We start from the raw sequence: 24000 nt of genomic DNA on the forward strand, positions 1-24000 counted from the left end.
CTATTTCCTCCCCTGTCTATGCCCTGGAAACCCTCTTATCTTCTGTTTCTATGAGTTTGGCTACTTTAGATACCTCATATAGATGGGGTTAGACAGTATGTGTCTCTTTGTGACAGCTTATCTCAGCATAATATCCTTAAGAGTCATCCATGGTATGACATGAAGCAGGATTTCCATTTTTTAATTGAATAATATTCCACTGCATGTGTATATCACATTTTCTTTATCCATTAATTTTTCCATGGATATTTAGATTACTTCTACCTCTTGGCTATTGTTAGTAAGATGCAGTTAACTTGGACATACAAACATCTCCTTGAGATCCTAATTTGAATCATTTTGTATATATACCCAGGAGGGGATTATAGGATCATATGGTACTTCCGTTTAATTTTTGAGGAATCTCCATAGCTATTTTCCATAGTGGTTGCACAATTTTTGATTCCCACCAACAGAGCATAAGTGTTCCAAAAAATATGGGATGCCTCATGAATTTGCATGTCATCCTTGCATGGAAGCCATGATAGTCTTCTCTGAATTATTCCAATTTTAGTGTATATTCTGCTGAAGCAATGAATAAATTAAAAATCTGCAAGATAATTTTCATTTTGTATTATTATTACACTATGTTAGTCACCATACAGTACATCATTAGTTTTTGATGTAGTGTTCCATGATTCATTGTTTACATATGACATGCTGTTCTCCATGCAATACCTGCCCTTCATGATACCCATCACCAGGTTAACCCATCCCCCATTCCCTTCCCCTCTAAAACCCTCAGTTTCTTTCTCAGAGTCCATAGTCTCTCATGGTTCATCTCCCCATCTGATTCCTGCCCCCCTTCATTTTTCTCTTCCTTCTCCTAATGTCCTTCATGCTATTCCTTATGTTCTGCAAATAAGTGAAACCATATGATAATTGACTTTCTCTGCTTGACTTATTTCACTTGACATAATCTCATCCAGTTCTGTCCATGTTGATGCAGAAGTTGAGTATTCAACCTTCCTGATGGCTGAGTAATATTCCATTGTGTATATGGACCATACATATCTTCTTTATCCATTCATCTGTTAAAGGTCATTTCAGCTCTTTTCACAGTTTAGCTATCGTAGACATTGCTGCTATGAACATTGGGGTGTGTATGACCCTTCTTTTCACTACATCTGTATCTTTGAGGTCAGTACCCAGTAGTGCAATTGCAGGGTCATGGGGTAGCTCTGTTTTTAATTTTTCGAGGAACCTCCACACTGTTTTCCAAAGTGGCTGCACCAACTTACATTCCCATGAACAGTGTAAGAGGGTTCCCCTTTCTCCACAACCTCTCTAACATGTATTGTTTCTTGTCTTGTCAATTTTTACCATTCTAACTGGTGTAAGGTGGTATCTCAATGTGGTTTTGATTTGAATTTCCCTGATGGGTAATGATAATGAACATTTTTTCATGTGTCTGTTAGCCATTTGTATGTCTTCTTTGGAGAAGTGTCTGTTCATGTCTTCTGCCCATTTTTTACTTATTTGTTTTTGGGTGTTAAGTTTGAGTTCTTTATAAATCTTGGATAGCAGCCCTTTGCCCGTAGTGTCATATGCAAATATCTTCTCCCATTCCATGGGTTGCCTCTTTGTGTTGTTGACTGTTTCCTTTGCTGTGCAAAGCTTTTTATCTTGATGAAATCCTAAAAGATCATTTTCACTTTTGTTTCCTTGGCCTTCAGAGACCTGTCTTGAAAGAAGTTGCTGTGGCCGATGTCACAGAGGTTACTGTTTATGTTCTCTTCTAGGATTTTGATGGGTTCCTGTTTTACATTGAGGTCTTTCATCCATTTAGAGTTTATCTTTGCATATGTTGTAAGAGAATGGTCAAATTTCATTCTTCTGTATATAGCTGTCCAATTTTCCCAGCACCATTTATTGAAGAGACTGTCTTTTTCCCACTGTATATTTTTTCCTGCTTTGTCAAAGATTAGTTGACCATAGAGTTGAGGATCCATAAATGGGCTCTCTGTTCTGTTCCATTGGCCTATGTGTCTGTTTTCGTGTCAGTACCATGCTCTTTTAATGATCACAACTTTGTAATATAGCTAGAAATCAGGCAATATGATTTGGTTTTCTTTTTCAGCATTTCCTTGGCAATTCAAGGTCTTTTCTGGTTCCATACAAATTTTAGGAACAGGTGGTGGGTAATAGGGAGGGCACGTATTGCATGGAGCACTGGGTGTTGTGCAAAAACAATGAATACTGTTACGCTGAAAAAATAAATAAAATGGAAAAAAAAATTTTTAGGATTGTTTGTTCCAGCACTTTGAAAAAATGTCATTGGTATTTTGATCAAGACGACGTTGAAAGCGTAGATTGCTCTGGGCAGCATAGACATTTTAACAACGTTTATTCTTCCTATCCATTAGCATGGAATGTATTTCCATCTTTTTGTGTCTTCTTCTATTTCTTTTGTGAGTTTTCTATAGTTCCTAGAGTATAGATCCTTTATCTCTTTGGTTAGGTTTATTCCAAGGTATCTTATGATTTTGGTACTATTGTAAATGGAATCAATTCTTTAATTTCTCTTTCTGTGGTTACATTGTTAATGTATAAGAAAGCAAGTGATTGGGGCGCCTGGGTGGCTCAGTGGGTTAAGCCTCTCCCTTTGGCTCAGGTCATGATCTCAGGGTCCTGGGATCGAGCCCCACATCAGGCTCTTTGCACAGCAAGGAGCCTGCTTCCCCCTCTCTCTCTGCCTGCCTCTCTGCCTACTTGTGATCTCTCTCTCTCTCTCTGTTTCATAAAGAAATAAAAAATCTTAAAAAAAAGAAAGGAAGAAAAGAAAGCAACTGATTTCTGTGCCTTGATTTTGTATCTTGCCACATTATTGAATTGCTGTATGAGTTTTAGTAATTTGGGAGTGGAGATAGAGTTTGACTTCTTCTTTGCTAATTTGAATATCTGTTATTTCTTTTTGTTGTCTGATTGTTGTTGCTAGGACTCCTAGTACTGTGTTGAATAATAGTGGTGAGAGTGACATCCTTGTTGTGTTCCTGATCTTAAGAGAAAGGTTCTCAGCTTTTCCCCACTGAGAATGATACACACTGTGGGTTTTTCATAGATGGATTTTATGAAATTGAAGAATGTTTCCTCTATCCCTATACTCTGAAGAGTTTTAATCAGGAAAGGATGCTGTATTTTGTCAAATGATATTTATGCATTGATTGAGAGGACTATGTGGTTCTTGTGTCTTCTCTTATTTATGGGTTCTATCACACGATTGATTTGCGAATGTTGAACCACCCTTGTATCCCAGGGATAAATCCCACCCGGTCATGGTAAATAATCCCTTTAATGTACTGTTGGATCCTATTAGCTAGGGTCTTGTTGAGAATTTTGGCATCAATATTCATCAGGGATTCAAAAAGGGAAATTCTCCTTTTTGATGGGGTCTTTGCCAGGTTTGGGGATCAAGGTAATGCTGGCTTCATAACCTGAGTCTGGAAGTTTTCCTTCTATTTCTATTTTTGAAACAACTTCAGGAGAATATATATTATTTCTTCTTTGAATGTTTGGTAGAATTCCCCCAAGGAATCCATCAGTCCCTGGACACTTGTTTTTTGACAGTTGTTTTTTGGTCTTGTTTTTTGCATTCTGCTCTAATCTTGTTACTGGCTATTGGTCTATTCAGGTTGTCAGTCTCTTCCTGTTTCAGTCTTGGTAGTATATAGGTTTTTAGGAATGCATCTATTTCTTCCAGGTTGCTTAATTTATTGGCATATAGCTGTTGATAGTAATTTCTGCTAATCGTGTCTATTTCCTTGGTGTTAGTCGTGATCACGCCCTTTTCATTCATAATTTTATTAATTTGGGTCCTTTCTCTTTTCTATTGGATAAGTCTAGCCGGTGGTTCACTGATCTTATTAATTCTTTCAAAGAACCAGCTTCTGGTTTCATTGATGTGTTCTACTATATTTCTGGTTTCTAATTCATTGATCTTTGCTCTAACTTAATTATTTCCCTTCGTGTGCATGGGTTAAGCTTAAATTTGTTGTTGATTCTCCAGTTCTTTAAGGTGTAAAGATAGTTTGTGTATTCAGGATTTTCTACTTTTTTGAGAAAGGCTTGGATGGCTATGTATTTCCCCCTTAAGGTCACCTTTGCTGTATCCCATAGGTTTTAGACCAATGTGTTTTCATTCTCACTGGTTTTGTGAATTGTTTAAGTACTTCTTTGATTTCCTGGCTGATCCAAACATTCTTAAGCAGGATGGTCTTTAGCTTCCAAGTGTTTGTATTTCTTCCAAACTTTTTCTTATGAATAAGAGCCAGTTTCAAAGCACTGTGGTCTAGGAATAAGTAGGGAGTAATCTCAACATTTTGGTATTGGTTGAGACCTGATTTGTGACACAGTATGTGGTCTATTCTGGAGAAAGTTTCATGTACACTCTAGAAGAATGAGTATTCTGTTGTTTTAGGGTGGAATGTTCTGTATATATATCTATGAGTCCATCTGGCCCTGTGTGTCATTCAAAGCTCTTGTTTCTTTGTTAATTTTCTGCTTAAATGATCTATTGCTGAGAATGGAGTGTTGAAGTCTGCTACTATTAACATTATTATCAGTATGTCTCTATTTTGGTTAACAGTTGGCTTATGTAGTTGGTTGCTCCCATGTTGGGAGCATAGATATTTACAATTGTTAGATCTTCTTGTTGGATAGACCCTTTAAGAATGATATAGTGTCCTTCTATATCTCTAACTACAGTCTTTAGCTTAAAATCTAATTTTTCTGATATGAAAATTGCTATCCCAGCTTTCTTTTGAGGTCAATTGGCATGGCTCCATCCCTTCACTTTCAGTCTGGTTGTATATTTAGGTTCAAAATGAGTCTCTTGTAGATAGTGTATGGAAGGTTCCTGTCTTTTTAACCAATCTGCAACTCTGTGCCATTTTATAGGAGCATTTAGGCCATTCACATTTAGAGTGATTATTGAAAGATGATTTTATTTTCATCATGTTGCCTGTGAAGTCCTTGTTTCTATAGATTTTCTCCATTAATTTCTGTTCTATATCACTCTTGGGGTCTTTCTCCTTTTATAGAACCCCCCTTAATATTTCTTGCTGGCTTAGTGGTCACATATCCTTTCAGTCTCTGGAAGTCCTGGAAACTCTTTATCTCTCCATCCATTATGAATGACAGCCTTGCTTGATAAAGAATTCTTGGTTGCATGTTCCTCTCATTTAGTACCCTAAATACGTCTTGCCAGCCCTTTCTGGCTTGCCAGATCTCTGTGGATAGGTCTGACATTATTCTTGATTCCCTCCCTCCATATGTAGGGAATCTCTTCTCCCTTACTGCCCTTAAGATGGTTTCCTTGATTCTAAGATTTGTGAGTTTTACCATTACATGCCAGGGCATTTGTCTGTTCTTGACCTTGGGAGGCGTCCTCTCTACCTCTAGGACACAAATACTTGTTTCATTTCTCAGATTAGGGAAGCTCTCAGCTACAATGTGCTCAAACATATCTTCTAGTCCTCTTTCTCCATCCTCTCAGGGATCCCAATAATTCTGACATTAGAACATTTCATGGTATCATTTATTTCTCTTACTCTGTTTTCATGGATTTTAAGCTGTTTGTTCCAGGCCTCCTCTTTTTCCTTCTTTTCTATCAGTTTGTCTTCTAAATTACTTATTCATTCTTCTACCTCATTTACCTTAGCTGTTAGATATCTAGATTAGATTGGATCTAATTGGTAGCATTTTTAAGTTCTGCCAGATCAGCATTCATTTCTGCCCTTAGAGAATGAATCTATGTTGCTATTAATGATTTTCTCCATCATAGCTATTGTTTTCATAACTGTTACCCTGAAGTCTATTTCCAACATCTTGTTTATATCCATATCCATTAGTTCTGTGGTAAAGGTCACCTCTGTGGTAGAGGTCTGAGTCTTTCCTATGTTGGGGGGCGTCTTCTCTTAGTCATTTTGTTGAGGGGTGGTTGAGGGAATGTATAGAGTTCAAATTATTGACCACAACCCAAGCAAGATGCACCTGTTTTATATGGACCTTAAAGATGTTGACCTCTTGTTCTTCCAGCCTGTCTTCTGGGGGAGGGGCCTATCTTGTTCTTACTCAGGCAACGCTGTTTGGCAGAGTTGCCCTGCCCCCTGTTGGGGGTGGGGGGTGGGCTCAGTGAAAACCGGTTTGGGGGGGTCTTTTTTTTCTGGCAGCTTTCCCTGGTGGCTTTCTGCATCTCTTCTGAGAGTTGGAGCAGAAATGACTATATCCAAACCTCTATCTCAGAACAGAGATAGTCTGTTCTACAGTGAGCTCTCCAGTCCACACTGTCTGTTTCTGCCTATGCTGCTAAAAACCACAATGTCCTGGGTTGGGCGCCCCACAGCAGCACTCCCAGCCCTCACTTCCAGGTCCAGGCATATCTCTGTCCTTTGTTCTTCTAAAACTGCCAGCCACCCCCAGTTTATAAGCATGCCCCTGCAGCTCCAGGTTTTAGTCTGGGGGGCTTCCCTAAAGTCCTTTCCATGTTACTACTGGTCTGAGGGTCTGTGCCTGGTCCCCAGCACAGGATGTTTAGCATTCCAGTGGCACAGGATCCTGGAGACTCCCTCTCTCTTCCATTTATCTTCCAATATCTGTCCACAGAATCATGTCTCCCCATTTCATACCTTGAGACCAATCACCTGAGATATTCTGTTTTTAGAGATCCAGATATATATTCTTACATCACAGGCTGATTTTGTGCATGTTCAGAATGCTGATAGATAACCAGTGCAATTCAGGGGGCCAGTTGATATAGGGTCCCCTACTCCTCTGCCATGTTTGCATCTCCCCTCAAGATAACTTTCATAACTTATTAACAAATTCCATGGGAGTGGCAGATTGTATCCCCTAAATTTATAAAAACTGCATGTTTGCATAATTCATTTCAAAAGGAATCAGATCAATTGTCAAGGAAAAGTTACGAATAGGGAGCCCTCAAAACATAGTCACAGACCAGACCATCAACCTCATCTGGAAACTTCCTAGAAATGCAGATTCTGAGGCCCTACTCTAGCTGTAATTACTGACTCAGAAATTCTGAGTAGGATCCAGCAACTTGTGTTTTAAAAGCCTTCCAGCAGGGGGTGCCTGGATGGCACAATTGGTTAAGCAGTTGACTCCTGATTTCAGCTCATGTCATGACCCCAGGGTCCTGGGCCCCAGGGCAGGCTCTGTGCTCAACAGGGAGTCTGCCTGAATTCTCTCTCTCTCCCTCTGCCTTCCCCCCACTCCCTACTCATGCTTGTTAGCATGCTGTCTCTGTCTAAAATAAACAAATCTTTTTTAAAAAATAAATAAATAAAAGCTTTCTAGCAGCTACTGAAACACTAATGTTTGAAATGCTCTATATGTTATGATTTTATGGATTTTAAAAAGAATCCTAAGCACTAATACCTTTTCTATTGATGCTGGTAATGTCAATAAATTTATTTCTTTTGGAGTTCTGTTTCTGTTTTTGTTCTTGCTTTGGCTTTTAGTTGTTTGTTTGGTAAAGCAACCTTATTGTAAACATCAGTGACTTTAGGATTAAAAGTAGACTTGGGCAGTAGTTTAGCCTATAAACTGTAACTATATTATCAGTCATGATGTATTCTGTAAAGTGGGGAGAGTAGGTCAAAGACGGTGACATCTGCCCTACAAGCCACCACCACATTTCTAGAGCCCTAGGGAGACATTGCTAATTGATCAAGACACTCTATTCCACCCAGTCCACACAGATGGAGTCCTAGAACACTTCTTAACACAGCCTTATGAAAGAACTAGACTTATGTCACCAGATGAAACCCATATCTGATGAGATAATCTTTACTGTCTCATCTAGCTATGACCTCAAGAATATGGACTCCAAACACTTTCCATTCAAGGACATTCTCTAGAGCTGTAAATAATCAGTGAGTTTAGTTTCCTCAATAATAAAATACTACTAATGTTACCTACTTTGTGAGGTTTTTAGAAAGATTAAAAGAAATATTATATTTGAACCAGCTAGATCAGTGCCAAACACAAAGTTTTAAAATATCATTAAACTTTAATTCTTGCATTCTTTACATTTTTTGCTGACCCCTCGCCTTACCCTTGACCAGCAACTCCAAATGAGAGGGCTCAGTGCTGCTCTGAGAAGCATGAGTGCTCCTTGTACTGACCTGGCAATAATGAGGATTGACTGATTCCTTAGCCTTTGCTTCTATACAGTGTTTCCCTCATCATTCTGCTTACCCGGTCTACACAGTGATTGAACTAGTGCCTTTGGGTGAAAAAGGAGCCCTTTTACTTCTTATTTAATCTACTCTCACAATAGCAAAATCAAAATAATCATCTTATCCACTACAAAACCAAACTCCACATGCATATAACCAACGTTTTCAAGCTAACAAGGTAAGATGTTAATGAGCAGGTTTCCCTCCTGGATTAGATGTGAAGAAGTTAAGAATTATTGAGGACCATGCCTACACTGTTAGCCAATTTACTGTTCTGATTTATTCCACACAAGAAGACTTTAAGATACGCATATCTACAGGGGCACCTGGGTGGCTCAGTAGGTTAAACCTCTGCCTTCAGCTCAGGTCATTATCTCAGGATCCTGGTATCGAGCCCTGCATTAGGCTCTCTGCTCAGCAGGGAGCCTGCTTCCCTCTCTCTCTGCCTGCTTCTCTGCCTACTTGTGGTCTCCATCATCAAATAAATAAATAAAATCTTTTTAAAAAAAGATATGCATAACTACATTGTTTACAGATATGATTTACAGATATGAAAACTGAGGTTTAGAAAAGTTAAGAAATGTAACCAAAGAGACACCTGGGTGGCTCAGTCAGTTAAGTAGCTGCTTTTGGCTCAGGTCATGATATCTGGGTCTTCAGATAGAGTCCCACACCAGGCTTCCTGCTTAGTGAGGAGTCTGCTTCTCTCTCTCTTTCACTCTTCCCCTCCCCTTGCCCATTCTCTCTCTCTCTCTTTCAAATTAAAAAAAAAAAAGCTTAAAAAAAAAAGAAATGTAACTGAAGCCAACTACCTAATTAATGCAGATCATGAAGCCAAGCACAGGGACCTCTGCACAGGATTTAGGCTATTGCACAGGTTGTAGATTCATGAAGCTGGCCTTTGTTATACCACAAAAGGTTCCAAAACCTGTATCATTTTTCTGTTCCATCACATGGGAGAGCCACGTAACTCAGCAGGAAGTACACCTTAGAACTCTGACCTTGGAAAGAAGGTTAAGAGTTACAGGGAGTCAGAACAAGACCCAGAGATAATCCAGTCAGCTTCATGGCTTTGGTGAGGCTTAGTTCTGATCACGAGGAGAAGCCTGAGTAGATGGGGCAGCACTGGATTTGAGTCCAAAAACCTGGGTTCAGATCCTGCCTTGGAAACATTATATGCACGAACATAAGCAAGACATCCAGCCCTCCTAAGCCTCTGTCTCTTCCACTGAAGAAGTTAGGAGCCACAACTTTTTCTTAATTCACAGTTTGAACCACTACATGGGCTGAAGCATATAACTGCATATGGTATACAAAGGAGGATACTGCCTGTGGAGCCATGAGAACTGTAGCCTCAATGCTGTACCCCAACTACCTCTTAGAGCCAGTGATTTTGAGTGGATACTATCAGGTCTCTAGGTGGGGAAGAAAATCTAAACTATGTTCAGGAATGGACTCTGACATAGAACAGCAGATGGTTGAACTATAGGGAAGTCAACTGAGGACTGCAAGGACCATGTGGGAGAATTCATTGAACACATAATAGGTTCTGATTCATTATCTTGTGTACAAACTGCTTTCAAGGTATACCATTCCGGGGAGCAAGCCATTCTCTCTTAATGCTGTCATCTGCCATGGTTACATGAAATGAGTTTACTTGAATCTGATTCCACAGTTCAAGGTCTCAAGGCCTACATCCATGTGTACTCGTGGATGTCTTTGTGGGACTCATCCATAGGATAGATGGACAAGATTAGAAGGGATTCCACCATCAGCCACACAATGTACCTAGTATTATATCTCCACTAAGATGCAGAGACAGGTGTAATACTACTTTATTCCACTCCAAAAAGTCAATCCCATGTCTTCTTACCATTTCCTAGGAAGGCAAGAGTAAATAAAGATTTGTCCATGGGAATCTGGGGCTCCACCACATGGGGGCTTCCATTGTTATTCTCTCTGTCACTGCACTTAGCTGAAAGTGGTTGAGCTCATCCTTGCTTGTCTCCGTGAGAACAAGGGCAATTCATCTGTCTCCCTCTCATTTCCAAATAACCCCAAGGACTGATGTCCTGCTTCCCATACTTCCCTCTTTGATCCCTAAGACAATAAATACTCTCCCTCTTCCCTTTAGTGATTCACCATTTATTCAACATTTATTCAACAGACACTTATTGATCACTGTTCTAGACACTGGAAATTCAAGCGTGAACAGAAAATAATCCTTGCCTTCTTGAGCTCACATTCTAGTCCCAAAGGTCTACTTCACTTCCTGTGCCAACTATTGGTAGTTCAAGGATACTCACTCTATCTCACCTGGTGACCCCAAATGTAACCTCCTAAATAAAACAGCATGAGTTGGTGTATTTTCAAGGTCTAAATTGCTTAGTATTATTAGTAGTTTGACACATCAGGAACAGAAATCCATATTGGAACTTAAGACTTAAAGTAGAAAATAATGCTGCTGGTGCAATGTGGAGAATGTTTCTTGAAGCAATCTCAAACAAGCCACTGTGGCTGGTTTTAACAAAAGGCTGCCTATAAACCAAAGGGTGACAAACTCTAAGCAGCAAGGCCATGGAACCCTTCTCAGCAGGTGTAATCTATGAGACAAAATTAAATGATAGAATCTGTTGTTTTATTTTACTTTCCTCCATCCCATGATAATTCCAAGAGCCTCAGCATGGCTCTCTAAAATACAAAATCAATGGAGTCTTGGATGAATGGACTCACCCAGCAATCCATTAAGTGCAGATGAAAAGGAAGCAGAGCTTTCGAAGCAGGAACCATGTAGCCCCCATGCAGAAGCTGCAACAGTGTTACAGCTGAGAGCCCAGAGGTTGCTGAAGATAAGTGCTCAGAAGAAGAGAAGCGTGATAGGAGGGTTGGCCCAAGGGAAGTAGTGAGAGTGGCAATTGAAGACAGATTCCAACTGTGAGTCAAAACCTAGATTAACATGGGTTCATGAGAGACCCTTTTCCCCCTCATGCCACCAAGAGACATTCAGGAGACCAGAGAAAGAAGAGAATGGAACAAGTGACCTGGGCTCTGCAGTTAAGTATGTCATGTTGGGGACTAAAGTGTCATTCTGAATTCATAGTGGGAAACCACAATCATCCTGCAATGTTTGCCTTGAAAACCTAGATGCTTCTGCCATTCTGAGAATGACAGAAACTGATGGAATCATTAGCAGATGCCCCAGTATCATAGGTGTCTCTGTCACCCTCCTCACCAGATCACTCCACATTTTGTTCTACTTGGTGACTGGTGGGTGGGCTGTAACTGACAGAAGAATCTAAATTACCATCTTGTCAAGCACAAGTCTAAACTAGGTCTGCATGACTTCATGGGTTTAGGGCAAGGGTTAAGAAAGATCTAATTTTAGCTGATGGAAATTTGCAGAAGTGATGAGAAAAAAAAAAACCCTTATTATTCAATAAGGGATCCTGCTGAGACATCCAAAGCACCTCAAATTTTTAACACTTTATAAAAATTACTTATCTTCGAATTTGTGTACTGCCTGATCTTATTTACGGTCAGAGAAACCCAAGCTACCATGTCAACCTTGCCATTAGCTGTGTGACCTTAGTCTAAGTATTCATCTTTTTTGGATCGCAAAAATCTTGATGAAGTAACTACATTTCAAGGCTGATATAAACAGTAAATGAAATAATACAAGTGCAAGGGTTTAGTAGGCTACATTCTATCACAGCATCTCAATATTTGTTTAATGATAAATGAGTGTGTGAATGAATAATTAATAAATGGGAAAAAAATTCTTTCCTTCTCTTATACATTGTTATTCCAGAGTCATCTAAGACATGAACATGAAAAATAAACACTGTATTTATTTTTTTATCAGAATTTATAATTTATAAAATGGGGCCTTATGTATCTCATTTAATCTTCATAAAAGCCCTTGAGAGATAATTTAGCCAGGGGTTGTCATTTCCATCTTACAGAAAGAGATGCAAAATGCAGTATTTTTCATTATCAAAATCCATATAGTTAAAAGAAGGAAGGAGGGAAGGAAAGAAAAAAGAAAGAAAGAAAGAGAGGAAGGAAATAAAGGGAAGGGAAGGGAAGGAGAGGAGGAGAGAGGAGGAAAGGAAGGAAAGACTCAAGCTCACATCTTTCAACTCTAACTCCAAATTCTTTCCATTTTGGAAACCACCATCCCATATAGCCTTGAAAACTGAAGCAACCCTTTGGCCGTCATTGGACCAAGTATTAAACAATCAAAAGAGACATTTCCTTCCTGACTAAAACTGATTAATGGCTTCATCTGTCTATAATATCATTCCTGGACAACACAAAGGAGACTTTCATATAAGGCTGTCAGAAAAGATTCAAGCTCTGAAAAAGCAATCTTTTAATTATCTTCAGTTGTGCTAACTCCAAGATAGTTTCTAGGGGAGTGAAGATTAGGGCACACAGTCATTTTAAATGTGTCATTCTCAGTGTTCTGACCTGTCAGTCAGTACCTAGAACAATTGTGGATGAAGCCATGGGTAGGTTTATGATGAAGGAGAGCTTTTAGGTTAAACACCAAAGAGGTGGACTAAGTCAGACATTCTAAGAACCCTTGGCTACCTAAGTGGAATGATGTCCTGAAATCAAGCAGAAAACTTAATGGGGTGGAGGGATGTACAAATATTTACTGAATGTCTACTACATGCTAAGCACTGAAGTGAAAACTCTAGATATATTAACCCATTTAATCTATTCAAATGCAAGAAAGGTAGATATTTTTAATTCTCATTGTATAAATAAGATCCTGTAACTCACAGAATTTAGGTAACTTGTCTGAGTGGCTGAGCTTTAATTTAAATCCTGACTTGCCTGAACTCAAAGCCCATGTTTTATCACCTGACCAGGAATCTTTCAACTAGCAGTCCACAGATAAGAGCAGGACTGACAGAAAAGGAAAACTACAGTTATCCATGTCCTGTTCTAACACCAATATCCTGATTCGGTATAATTGAGATGGAGCCCATACTTCTGTATCTTGAACAAATTTTCTGGGTTATTACGAGGGACAGCTAAGTTTGAAAAGCTATACCATGTTGCCTACTCAGGAGACAAAAATATATTTCTTACAGTTGTGGTACTTGCTGTACATAGCACTTCATGTGTAATAGGCATAGACTGCTCCTTGACACCTAAGGTGCAAGAAAGATCTTATTTCTCTATATTTGCAGATCAAATTATGTCCTTTCAAACTCTCACTTACCTTCATTAATCGGTGATTTTTATGACCTTATAACAAGCTAGAAGCTTTCAGGATTACTCAAAAGTTAGGAAGGAAGCTTTCCTTCAGACCACTCACAGTCTTGACCGTTACCCAACTGGCCACATAATGTAGGTTCTCCCCATTCAAACCAGCCAGGGAATCACCAGTCCTTCCCACAGACACTCTATGTGTAGGCTGTATGCCTGTGTCCTGAATTCCTATCTTTAAGACCTGACACTCCCTGTGTGCTACTGAGGGTAATCCTCATTTATTTAAGGAAATTGAAAGTCCAATTATTCTCTCCAGTCTCAGGAAACCTCCCCTAATCTCCTCTTAACCCACCAAGCAGAGGAGCCCTTACTTTCAACACTAAGACCACTGTCCACTTGTCTTTCTTCACACTTTCTCCTTAATGGGGACACTGAATGGTTAACTAGGATCTATAAGCTATTTTAGGTCTCAGAACTAAAGATAGTATTTTTGTCTTTTGTGGGAATCAGATCAATGTAAAAATGCATGAGTTAGTCTTATATCCCCAAGGCTGAAGAGCTACTTCTTCAAAGCAACAGGAAACAAAACATAAGCTTGGGTCTTCCTATTCTGCTACATTAAATTCTCATTAACCCACCTTGCCACACTGTTTACAGACTTGGAGGCAAAATGAGATAGCATTCAAATCAATGTGCATGTGGTTGGCCATAACAGGTGCCTAATTTCAAGTGAGCAAAATATAGAAAACAAAGCAACTACAAAACATGGCCCCTTCCTCACAAAGCTTCTATAATCCTATTGTGAAATGAAATATATGTGAAATGACCCTGAACTTTCACACAGTGAGATTACTTTCTTTGTTCTATTATTCACAACTTCCTATACTCTTTGAATCTTGGCTTTTTACCCTGACCCCCCCCCCCAAAAAAAATTTTAAATACCAACATACAACAAAATAAGATGTGGCAAGTGCCTTTGAACACTGTAAGACTTTTTACCAGAAATTTAATGTACAAGAAGTTCTAAAAAATAAGAAAAACATAGAGAATTTTATCACTGTGTTTTACAAAAACCTCACTTCTGGCTTCATCTTATCTTTTCCACCCTAATTTTTTTCTTCATCCCACTGTCATTATCCACTTAGGCTTTAATTGGTTCTTACCTTATTGAATCAGTGTAGTTGAGGAAAATGCTTTAAATCCTTGCTGTGATAAAAATGAGATATTAAACAAACCAAAAAAAAATTAGAGACCTTATTTCAGAAAATCTGCACAGCTATGCCAGTTCAAGAGCTGCATAGAGACACAACCCTTAAAGGAGACAGAAGAGGTAGAGATTGAGAAGTAGATTAGGAAGCATTAGATGGAAGAGAGAGAACAAATTAAAGAGGATCTATAGGAAAGGTAGGATTTGAACAAAATATCACATATACTAGACAATGGGGTTGCCTGATCAGATCAGTGTTCATATCGGCAAGCAGTAAAAGACAAAACTGGAAAATGCAGATGACTAACAGAATCCAAAAACTGTATGAGAAAAAAAGTATGTGTGATGTCCAAGCGGGATTTATTCCAAGGATATACTGATTCAGTATGTGGAAAACAATCACTGCAATCAACTTAATTTTTGTAACCCACTAACTTCAGTTAATAACAACATATCTGTATTCATTTATTCACTATAAAAAATGTACCATAACAATATAGGTTGCTCATAATCAGGGGAATGGGTGAAGGATATGTAGAAACTCTGCTTCACAATTTTTCTGTAAATCTAAAACTAAAATCAAAATTAAAACATTGAAATTATTTCTAAAATTAAAAGTCAATAAATAAGTAAATAAAGGGTTTTTTTTTTTCAAAATAAGGTAAATAGAAGCTATCACATGTCAAAGAAAATGACAAGTGCCCAGCCCAAGGTCATTCAACTGGCTATATCTGAGTTAGAATCAGATTTGAGATTGTGTGATTCCTGGCCTCGTGAGGTAAAGCAGAAGAATCAAAACAAGAAGAGAAAAGGAAATATGATGCTTAGAATATCTTCCAAATAAAAACAGAGACTTCAGCCTACCTACCCTTATGATTTTTAGAGAATACAAATGGAGCTCAGCCAAAGACAGTGTGTTAACCAATGATGATGCCAACAGGAAGAAAACTGTCTGGAATATGCTTCTTTTTCAAGTTAAGTGGATTTTCTTGGGTTGGCTTAAGGGACATTAAACATTCCACCCCCAAACCCTAAAAGAAACAGTTGTATTATAGAGGTGAAATCTCTGTTCTTTGTAATCATAGAAATATTTCAAGATTTACGAAGAGCATTGAGTTTGTCAGGAGATTGTGATTATTGCTCCTGACATGGGATGTAAAGCTAGCTCTCACCTGCGGGGCTCCTATCAGGGCCAGTGTACTCTGCCTGTGTCAGCTCATTCAATTCTTACAAGAATGCTATGAAGTCAAGACATCAGACATGATTCCAAGATTGAGCAAAATTGCCCTTCCAAGTGGTTAGAGGATTTGCCCAAAGTCATACAGGAAACCTGGAACTCAGCTATCTTTATTCAGAAAACTATGGTGCCTTTCTCACCCTGTGACCTTGGACAAATTATTATGTTTATTTTTCAAACAGTCTATGGTGGTTATCATGCGCTTGTCACAATTCTATACACTTCACAAATGGGAATTTATTTAATACTCATAACCATTTATTAGGTAGGTGTTATTAATATCCCCATTTTAGAAATAAGGAAACTGACTTCATCTTCTGAGCCTCTGACTCCTTTTCTAAAAGTGATTTCTTTATTTTATTTTATTTTATTTTATTAAAAGTGATTTCTAAGAGCCCCCGCAGCTCTAGCAGTCGCGGATTCAAAAACAGGCAGTATGTCCCCAAGGTCAACCTCCCCAGCCCTGTGCTTCAGACACAGACAAGGCCATTCTGAGAACTGAGCAAAATCCTTTGAAGTGGTGTCTGTAAAACTCAGGCCAGAACAATGAAACAAAACCTCATCAAATTTAATTTTCCTTCAGAAAGTTATGGCAAACAGAGAGATGGCATCAGCCGACCTTTGTGCAAGTTTTTATTTTAACACATACTCCCTTGAAAGGGTGCCTGAAAATACAATAAAAAAGTGAAAATATCCAAGAAGTTTCTGTCAAAAGGACTCAGTCTTTCTTGCATCTTTCATTTAACAAAGAGCAAAGAAAAAAGAGAGGACAAAAAAGGAGGGAAGGAGAGAAAGAAAAGAGAGTAGAAAGAAGAAAGAAAGGTGGGAGGAAGGGAGGGAGAAGACAGGGAGGAAGAAAGAGAGAGAGGGATAAAGAAACTAAGACAAAAGGAAAGAAAGAAAATTAAAGAAAAGAATGAAATAATAAGAGTGTCAGCTAAACCTAGAATCAAATCTTTCTCCCATCCCTAAAAAACAATATGACCACTGACAAGTTACTTAACCGCTCTAAGTAACAATGTCTTTACCTGAAAAGGTCAGAACAACATCTTCTTTCTGGAATTTTTGTATGAGTAAATGAAATAACATATTTGAAGTGTCTAGTAATGTGCCTAGCACATGGCAGGTACTAACAAAAATTTACCTCCGTAGATGTCTCATCTAATGGTGAACCCAGAGACATGACTATGCCCACCCTAATAAGGTGAGGTCTGAGAACATAATAAAAATGTAAATGGAAAACCTTAGTTTGAACAAATCACAGCAAAGGTCGTATTTAAATGGTCATTCTCAAAACCGGATGGAATCAGGGGATTTCCTACAATCATAGAGAATCATTCCCGCACAGAAACATTGAGAACTCTAGCCAACCCATCCTAACTAGTTCAGATTCCTTAAAACAATGAGCAGAATAAGAGCAGGCTAAGACTGGTATATCTTAGATATTGTAAGCATTGTCAGCGCATGAAAATAATAAGTGTGTCTTAAGGGTTTCTTCAGTGGCATTGTTCAGTCATGTAAGATGTCAACCTCAAAATCTGTAAACTATGTTCTTCTTTCCATTGTAAGGCATAGCCTGTCTCATAAGTGCAAATGCCTGAGGCAACTAATAGGTAGGCTTTCAATAATGAACTTGTTTATTCAAGAAAATTATTCTGGGGCACCTGGGTGGCTCAGTGGGTTAAAGCCTCTGCCTTTGGCTCCAGTCATGATTCCAGGATGCTGGGATACAGCCCCTCATGGGGCTCCCTACTCAGCGGGGAGTCTGCTCCTCCCTCTCCTCTTTCCCCTTCCTTTCCCTCTGCTCATAAAATCTTTTGTAAAAATTAAAAAAAAATTCTTCTGTTTCCATCTTTCAGGCACCATTTCATTTATGCTTACAAATAGACTTTGCTACAAAAGGTCTGGTTTTATTTTTTTTCTCCCATTTTATTTATTTTTTCAGTGTAACAGTATTCATTGTTTTTGCACAACACCCAGTGCTCCATGCAAAACGTGCCCTCCCCATTACCCACCACCTGTTCCCCCAACCTCCCACCCCTGACCCTTCAAAACCCTCAGGTTGTTTTCCAGAGTTCATAGTCTCTTATGGTTCGCCTCCCCTTCCAAAAAAAATTTTTTTTAATAAACATATAATGTATTTTTATCCCCAGGGGTACAGGTCTGTGAATCGCCAGGTTTACACACTTCACAGCACTCACGATAGCACATACCCTCCCCAATGTCCATAGCCCCCTCCCCCTCTCCCAATCCCACCTCCCCCCAGCAACCCCCAGTTTGTTTTGTGAGATTAAGAGTCATTTATGGTTTGTCTCCCTCCCAATCCCATCTTGTTTCATTTATTCTTCTCCTATCCCCCTAACCCCCCATGTTGCTTCTCCATGTCCTCATATCAGGGAGATCATGTGATAGTTGTCTTTCTCTGATTGACTTATTTCACTAAGCATGATACGCTCTAGTTCCATCCACGTCGTCGCAAATGGCAAGATTTCATTTCTTTTGATGGCTGCATAGTATTCCATTGTGTATATATACCACCTCTTCTTTATCCATTCATCTGTTGATGGACATCTAGGTTCTTTCCATAGTTTGGCTATTGTAGACATTGCTGCTATAAACATTCGGGTACACGTGCCCCTTCGGATCACTATGTTTGTATCTTTAGGGTAAATACCCAGTAGTGCAAGTTATTAACTTTAGGTACATTATACAATTTCCCTGGGTCTTAGCTTTCTCATTTAAAATTTAAAGTTATGAATATTGTCTTTATAGAGAATGAACGATCTGATACAAACAAACTGCCCATCAAAGTGTCTCTCCACACATTCATCACATGACAGGTACTAACACATTTATTCACATTAACATTTATTGTCATCTCTGATCTCTGTCCCTATAAATGTTCCCAAACAACTCCATTCTGAACTCATAGTGTTCCCATGCCTCAGACACCATATATAAAGTCCTGTCCTTCTGAGATGGTTTATAATTTCCTAATCTAGATTACTTCTGATTAGTCCTTTGCCCAGAGCTTCTGAAGAAATTGTTGTTGGAGATTGTGCAAAAGAAAAAGGCCCTGAGTTTAAGCAAGGTTAAAAGTTAGAAATAAATGTATTCTCACTAACCTTGCAAAGGGAGACATGGCCATTCAACACTTTGGCTAATAATCAGGAAGAAGGTGCCAGTAGTTAAGAGGACTGATTTGCAGATTACCAAATGACTCAGGGTAATCAAGAGGAAGGATGACCACAGGGAGAAGTAAGAACACCAAGACATTAAACAATATGCAGAAACGAGTACATAAGGTAACTCACATTGTCAAGAATAACATACACGACACGAGCATTCTGGATTTTGAAGAACTTATGATTCTGTTCATGCATTCTAATGGCATCCTTGAGATAATTAAAATGTCTCAAAAACTAGTGAGTGAGGTGTCAAAGCAGATAACTCAATAGGGATGTCAGTTTTCTGTATAACAGCCGTCAAAACAGTGACTAAGATTTAAGACTGGAATGATTTTCTCTTTCCTTGGCCAATTGATGGGATGACAGTGACTTCTTTTTACTAGTGTATGCTCAATAAAGTGTAGCCTTTGGAAATGACAGAGGGTCAGGAGGGGAAGGAAGCTAAGCTGCTTGGATGACCATATCCAAGTAAATTTGACCATGAACTGTTGCAAAACCTAGTTTTACCTCTTTTATTCTATGCCAGAAATCACTTTCAAAGCTACAAAATTAATCCATGTTCTTCCCTGACTAAAATTCTTTGGAAAGGTCACATTTCTTGGCATGCATAATCTTTTGTGATCTACCTTTCAATCATCAGGTGTAAGGCTTTTTGTGAGGTTTACCAACAAAATTAATTGACCCCCTGTCTCCACCCTTTATCCATAACTGTTCTGTGTGTTTATCTGAGATATTGTTGAAAATGTTATGTCCTTGTTCAGGGTCCCAGTAGGCTCACTCTTATGTGCCACATCTCGAATAATGATGTAGCAGTTAACAGCATGGGCTTTGAAGCTAAATCACATGAATATGAACGATCGTCTGCCAGTTACTAGCTGTGGAGTTTTGTCTAGTGAGTTAGCCTTCTGTGCCTCAGATTCCTTACCAGTAAGTCAGGTATAAAAACACTATCTAACGCCAAGGATTGTTATGAGCATTTAGTTGGTTAATACATGTGAAGTTGCTAGTAAAATAAGTGTTATAATTTAGGGTTTAACAAACACAGTCTTCATGGAGTCCAGCGTTTGTTGTGGTTCTGTGGAAAGAACATAGGCCCTGGAGTCATGAAGACCAGAATCTGAAGCGTAGTTCCTCTGCTAATCATCTATTTCCTTCTTAAAAACACACTTAGCACTCCTGCACCATTTTTTATGAACTGGAAATGAATGTATCTACAATACATAGTTTGGGGAGACCATAAGATCAAAATCCCAATGTGCCAAAACCACAATGAAATATCACCTCATACCAGTTGGATGGCTTTTACCAACACATAGAGAGAGAGAGAGAGAGAGAGAGAGAGAAGGGATGTTGACAAGGAATATTTATACAACTATTGGTGGGACTGTAAATTGGTACAGCCACGATGGAGTATGGAGTTTCCTCAAAAAATTAAAAACAGAACTACCATATGAAACCACAATCTCACTTCTGGATATACTGCCAAAGGAATTGAAATCAGGATCTCAGAAATATCTGTATACCCATATTTACTACAGCATTATTCATAATAACCAAATATGGAAATAACCTAAACGCCCATCAGTAAGTAAAGGGCAAAAGAATGGTGGTACGTACATACAATGTAATATTATTCAGCCTAAAAAAATGAAGGAAATCCTGCCATTTGTGACAACACAGATGAATCTTGAGGACTTTGTGCTAAGTGAAGAAAAAAAAAAAAGACATGGAACAAATACTACATGATCCCACTTATATGAGACATCTTACAACAGTCAAACTCCTAGAAGCAGAAAGTAAAATGGAGGTTATCTTCCCCCAGAGCTTCCTGGGGGAAGGAGGAATGGGGAGATATTGGTAAAATGGTACAAAGTTTCAGGTATACAGGTTGAATGGTCCTAGAAACCACTCTACAGCACAGTGCCTGTAGCTAACAACACTATATCATACACTTTAAAATTGTTAAGAAGATAAATCTTACATTAAATGTTATAATGATCATAATAATTCAGTAAGGAAGGAAGGGAGGGAGGAATGAATGAATGAATGAACGAATGAATGAATAAATTTTTGGAGGTGATAAGTTTATGGCATAGTTGTAGTGATGATTTCATGGTATATAGTTATCTCCAATCTCAAGTTGTATGCATTAAATATGTACATCTTTCTGTATGCTTATTATCATGTCTCAATAAAGGGCTTTTTTAGAAAAAAAAATAAGACTGGAAGTCATCACTTCCAGCCTTACAACAAGAAAAAGGCTAAACAAATGGAAAATCAATAACTTTTCTCATACCCATCAGAGAATGGAGGTCACAGGGCATTTGGAAAGACAGCTGAATATAGAAAATCACCTACTAGCCAAAGGAGATAAAACAAAAGCATAAAATACTGAAATAAAACTAGAGAAGATAGAGCAAAACATGCAACCATCTATTCAAATCCATAGGAAAATAAACATTATTGATCAAGTGCCAGCAGTCTGCTGGGAACTGGGCTAGGTTCCTTGTATATATTATCTCCATTCTCCCATGGAAGTAGGCTATCTTCATCTGTTTTCCAGATCAGAAAACTAAGGCTTAGGGAGGAGAAGTGGGCCTAATATTCCACAGCTAACACGTGACAGAGCTGGGATTTGAATTCCAAAAGTTGTGTTCTTTTTACCATACCAAAGCGGTGGCTCCAAGGGCCACATTGACTCCAAAGAACAGATCTGTAAAAAGAAATCTGGATTTGGATTAGTAGAAACATGCCATCAGATTGAACACCCAATACACACAGTATGGAGCAAGATTTGTCTCCAGCTCTGAACCCTGTCACCCATGCTTTTGCTGCTATGGCCTTAGTGGCCTGGGTTGTCCTGGGGAGTGTTACAGAAGGACCCACAGTCTCCTGAGCTGCTGAATTCTCATTTGTCTGCAAGATCACACACTAGTTTAACATTCCATGGCAGTCACTGACAATCAACATTTACAACACTTAAACCTGGGCTTGGGGCACCTTGGTGGCTCATTGGGTTAAAGCCTCTGCCTTTGGCTCAGGTCATGATCTCAGAGTCGTGAGATCGAGCCCTGCATCAGTCTCTCTGCTCAGCGAAGAGCCTGTTTCCCTCTCTCTCTCTCTGCCTACTTGTAATCTCTGTCTGTCGAATTAAAAAAAAAATTTTAACCAAAATAAATAAATAAATAAATAAAAATTTTAAAAAAAACCTGGGCTTAGTTTTTGAGTGTTTATTATTCATTTCAGCCACAGGTATTGAACACTTATTAAGATAGAAGGCTCAATGAGAGGTTATGTGAAGACTACAATGATGAATAACAATTATAACAATATTAAATCCTTACAATTGTAAGGATCTTTACTCTTAACAGAAAACTCTCACATGTTATCATATGTATTCCTCACACACTAGTGAGAAGTCATTTATTATCCCAATTTTGCATATAAAGAAACCTATATGTCTATGATATTGTGATTTATATTAAGAAATGTATATTTGGTCTACCTCCTCTTTTCTGGCACAGAGCTCCTAAAACCCTTGGAATTTCCTAAGTGATGAGAATCATTAAGGTTTCGTTTGTTATATTAATGAGGTTGCCTAGAAAGCATCCAAAAAAATGGGGACTGGTTACCAGTGGATTTTTAGAGATTTGGAACTTTCAGTCCTACTCTTATCCTCCTGGGAGGGGAACAGGGCTGGAGGTTGAATCAATTTGTCAATGTCCAATGATTTAATCAGCTCTGCCTTTGTGATGAAGCCCCCACAAAATCCCAAGAGGCTATACAGTTCTGAGAGTTTTCAGGTTGGTGAACACTGGAGGTAGAGGAAGAATGGTGTACCTGGAAAGGGCGTGGAAGTTCCATGCCCCTTTCCACATACCTTGCCCTATATATCTTTTATCTGGATGCTCCTGAGTTATATCCTTTCATAATAACCTGGCAACCTAGTGGGTAAAATGTTTCTTTGAGTTCTGTGACCTGCTCTAACATTTAATCAAACCCAAGGGTGGGGTCATGAAAACCTCCAACCTATAGCCAGTCACTCAGAAGAATAGGTGACAGTCTGAACTTCTGACAGGTGTCTAAAGAGGATGGTGGCCTTGTAGGACTCACCTCTCCAACTGTGGAATCGAATGAGCTCTCCAGGTAGACAGTGTCCAGATAGAGTAAGATTATATATCACCCAGATGGTGTCAGAGAAGTTCTTGGTGGTGTACACACCCTTGGAATTGATTATCAGAACACAAAATAAGGTCCAAGGTCACACAGCCAGTATTGGGCACAACTGAGATTTGAACTCATTATTTCTCATGTCTGAAAAGTTAGCCATTTCCTGAGTTCTAAAGATTTGCCATTCTATGAGAGAAACAGAAAAAAAAAACTTGAAGTGAGGCAGAAGTGTTGAAAAAAAGAAAAAAAAATCTTGTGAGAGACAAAGAAAAGGAGAGGTAGGCACTGTCCTCCCTTCCCTCTCAAACTTTTTCTACTGGCTTAACAGCCTAAGTGGGGGGAACTAAACTTTCCCAGCAGAAGACACCATGTGCACTGAGGCAGCTTAGGTATACAAGTGATGTAGTCCATGAAAGCATGTAAGAACCATAAATAGATCCAAAATCAAAAGGACTCAGGCCATAACACTTTAAAGAAAGAGATTTTGAATAAAAAGAAGAAGGGTTTTTTTTTGTCTAAAACCTGACCCTAGCATGGTCATAGACCAGGAGTAAATTAGCATTGGTGCATTAGTCTACTTATGAGACAGGAATCTGAATAATTCATACCAAAGCCTTGGCAGGTGGGAGCTCATGCACCAATACTGCCAGAGTTCTGAGCACACTTCTGGGCAACCATCAGATGAACAGTAAAACACTGTCTCCCTTCAAGGCTAAGGCTATATGTGGGGCAGGGTGT

General features: G+C 38.9%; 1 non-coding gene across 1 annotated transcript; it reads right to left on the bottom strand.

Annotated features, from left to right (window-relative positions):
- Positions 1 to 470: 470 nt before the first annotated feature.
- LOC123928301 lies at positions 471 to 578 on the bottom strand. The gene has a single exon (XR_006815660.1). It is a non-coding gene; the product is annotated as a U6 spliceosomal RNA (small nuclear RNA).
- Between the last annotated feature and the right edge of the window lie 23422 nt (positions 579 to 24000).

Source organism: Meles meles, chromosome 1 (assembly GCF_922984935.1).
Source record: "Meles meles chromosome 1, mMelMel3.1 paternal haplotype, whole genome shotgun sequence".
In the NCBI taxonomy this organism is placed as follows: domain Eukaryota; kingdom Metazoa; phylum Chordata; class Mammalia; order Carnivora; family Mustelidae; genus Meles; species Meles meles.